Source organism: Choloepus didactylus, chromosome 10 (genome assembly GCF_015220235.1).
Source record: "Choloepus didactylus isolate mChoDid1 chromosome 10, mChoDid1.pri, whole genome shotgun sequence".
Lineage (NCBI taxonomy): Eukaryota > Metazoa > Chordata > Mammalia > Pilosa > Megalonychidae > Choloepus > Choloepus didactylus.
The window spans coordinates 99,339,395-99,343,106 of record NC_051316.1 but is presented as its reverse complement, the minus strand read 5'-3'; the positions used below and the strand labels follow the sequence as shown (position 1 = coordinate 99,343,106).

General features: G+C 47.1%; 1 pseudogene; it reads left to right on the top strand.

Moving 5' to 3' along the window:
• Positions 1-220: 220 nt before the first annotated feature.
• Positions 221-2,718, top strand: LOC119545281 (annotated as a pseudogene).
• The last annotated feature ends 994 nt before the right edge of the window (positions 2,719-3,712 follow it).

Below are 3,712 nucleotides of genomic sequence, written 5' to 3'. Positions count from 1 at the left end.
AACATCATCATTAGTCATTAGGGAACTACGGATCAAATATACAATGAGATAAAACTTCAGCCCCATGAGGTTGGCTATAGTAAAAAAAAATGGATGATAACAAGTGTTGGGCTCACCACCTGGTGCACGGGCAGGTGAGAAGGCTACAGGCACCCACAGAGCCCAGAACCTTCTTGTCAGCCATACTTTCTGCACTGAGGAGCCACAGGGCAGTGCCACCATGTCCCTGGGTCCCAGGGAACCAGCCTCAAAGAGGAGTCACTGTATCACTCTGAACCTAAAAAAGTGTCATCCTGAAGGTCTCTAAGGACAACAGGGAGCACGCTTCTTGGTGGCAAGATATCCCTGACCCCAGAAAAGCTATGGCTTGGAACATCAAAACAAGGAAGTTTGACCCAACCCCTGCAATCAGACCTCACCATGGAGCATTCATGGACCACCCCCCTCACCCCACCACCCTAAGCAGCAAACCCTACTATCTGTCAGAAACTTTAAGAAACCAGCAATGATATGTCCTAGGACACCTGTCTACAGAGAGAAGGAAGGTACGTATGACAAGATTGTTGAGTTGAAGAAGTCATTACACATGCAGAGAGGTGATGGGGATCTGATGAGAACAAAGTTTTGATGCCTTGAAGAAGAAAATATCAGGGAGGATCCACAGATAGAACAGCTTTTAGAACCAACTCAAGGCCTGTATTTTGTTCGGACTTAGAGAAAGGCCTGATACTTTCTGGGTTGTTAACGGGCTGAAACAAAGTTGGAGCAGCAGTGCAAGGAGAAGGACAGTACCATTAACAAACTGCAGACTGACATGGAGACCACTAACCTGGAGGAGATAAGGATTGCCATGAAGACATATTACAAGGAGATTCATCCTCTCCAAACTCTTTTGGCAAGTTCTGAAAGAACAGGAAAGAAGCCCCTAGTGGAGAGGAAGATGGACCTGAAGAGGCAGAAGAAAATGAGAAGCACTCTCTTGACCTTGTCTAGGAGTGTCCAGGAGTTGACCAAGGGGAACCAGAGTGTGAAGGAGGACATGGACCAGGTGCTGAGCAATTCACCCACCATCTCCAAAATAAAGGGTTACATGGAGTGGATTAAGCTCAAGCTGCTGAGGTGGATTGCAGAGCTGGGGAAAAAATAAATTTGATGGAAAGCCCCAAGCTGCATGCTTCAGAACTGGCCAAGTGAAGCCCCATGGCTCAGCCTGTGTCCAGCTCTGTGGTGCAGACACCACTGCACCTGGACAGCCCTGAGGAGTACAAGCACCTAAGGAGCCTAAAGGGTGAGTGGGCTACCCTGCCCACCCAGCTGCTAGACAGGGACTTGGAACTGATGCAATTAGTGCAGACAAAAGCTGATTTGGAGAAGGAGCTGCAAAATGTGAAGAAAAGTGAGAAAAGAAAGAGAAGGCTTTGAGAGAGGAAATTCAGACACTTACCAAAAAGTTTCAAGAACTGGAAGAAATTAAGAAAGAAGAGAAAGATGGTCCTATAAGTCATGAGACCCCAGAAGATCTCCCAACGTCCCGTCCTACCGGCAGTCATGCTCAGCAATGTGGTATTCCCTGGGCGTCTCTCCCCCTGTGCTGACAGGTGAGGAGAAGATCAGAGAAGAGGGGAGGCTGTCAGAATACTGCAGACTCAGTGGAAGGTGTACAGACCCAAGAAAAGAAGCTGTTCTGGATGAGGTGTGTTCTAGTTTGCTAATGCTGCAGAATGCAAAACACCAGAGATGGATTGGCTTTTATAAAAAAGGGGGTTTATTTGGCTACACAGTTACAGTCTTAAGGCCATAAAGTGTCCAAGTTAACACATCAGTAATCAGGTGCCTTCACTGGAGGATGGTCAATTGCGTCTGGAAAACCTCTGTTAGCTGGGAAGGCATGTCGCTGGCATCTGCTCCAAAGTTCTGGTTTCCAAATGACTTTCTCCCAGGACATTCCTCTCTAGGCTGCAGTTCCTCAAGAGTGCAGTCACTCTTAGTTGCACTTGGGGTATTTGTCCTCTCTTAGTTTCTCCAGAGCAATAGTTTGCTTTCAACGGCCATCTTCAAACTGTCTCTCATCTGCAGTTCCTGTGCTTTCTTCAAACTGTCCCTCTTGGCTGTAGCTGCTCTTCAAAACGTCCCTCACAGTTGCACTGAGTTCCTTCTCTTTGAGTCAGCGCATTTATATGGCTCCACTGCTCAAGGCCCACACTGAATGGGTGGGGCCATGCCTCCATGGGAATATCTCATCAGAGTCATCACCCACAGCTGGGTGGGGCACATTCCAAGCGAATCTAATCAGCACCAAAACATCTGCCCACACAAGATTACATCAAAGATAATGGCGTTTGGGGGACATAATACATTTAAAACTGGCACAAGGTGGCTGTTGTACTTCAGGCGGCTTTCAGGGGACATCTAGTTCAGGGTTAAGTTATTATCAAGCAAAGCATGTGACTCAGACTCACCCAGTATGCTATACTTTCCAAATAAGAGCTCCCCCATACCCTGTGTTCAGAGCCCAGTCTCCCAAAAGGGGGTGGCACTGAGCATGAGGAGGCCATCACCATCATCTAGTCCGTCTTCTGGGCCCCCCTGACTCAGACCTGGCAAAGTGCTACAAGTAAAAGAACAACCACTGCCACTTCTACCAAGAGGAAATCTGTTTCAGCAGCATACAAAGGAGCCTCTTCTTTCACCTCTCCTTCCAGCTTCTCCCATTTGTGAAAACAGTGAAGGGAACAGCAGAGATGCCATGGGGGGGTCAGCCACCAAGGAGTAACCTCCAAGACCTCTGGAGCCAACTACTCCATAAGCCCAGCAGCCCTGCTCAGAGTCCTCTCGTGGCTGCCATTCCACTGCTCCCCCCCATCTTCATGGATGAAGTCAACTCCAATGACCTTGATGACGTTATCATCTCCTCCATCTCTGCCCTGGAAAAGAAACTCCTCCCCCTCTAGGCCTCCAGTGGTTGTCCATCAGACAGTGAGAGATTGTTCGGGACAAAGTTAGGGTTTAAAGACGAAGCCCATTCCAAAGAACATAATAACTAAAGTTGGAAAAATAATTTATCTTGTTAAGAAAAGAACAATAACTATTTAACACATTTAAAAAAGTCTTTGCAAAGAAGTAGAGATAGTGGAAACTTCATACGTTGCTAGTGGGAATGTAAAATGGTGCAGCCTGTGCTGATCTGGATATATTATGCCCCCCAAAAAGCCATGTTCTTTAATGCAATCTTGTGGGGGCAGCTTTATTAGTCTTTTGGTTAGGGTGGAAACTTTTGATTGAGTGTTTCCATGGAGATGGGATTTACTCAACTGTGGGTGATACTTTTGATTAGCTTATTTGCATGGAGGTGTGGCCCCACCAATTCAGGGTGGGTCTTGATTAGTTCGCAGGAGTATTTAAGAGAGAAGCTAAGAGCCAACACAAACCTAGATGCTTGCTGATGCTTAGAGATGGTTGGAGATGCAGACATTAGGACATTTGGAGACGGTAAGCTAAGAGATGAATCTCAGTTTGCCCTGGAAAAGCTAAGAGAGGACCCCCAGATGCTTAGAGAGAAAGAAACAAGGACACACAGGAGCTGACAGAGAAGAGCTGAAACACAACCCAGGACCACCAGATGCCAGCCACGTGCCTTCCCAGCTGACAGAGGTGTTCCAGACACCATTGACCTTTCTTCAGTGAAGGTATCCTCCTGTTGATGCCTTAGTTT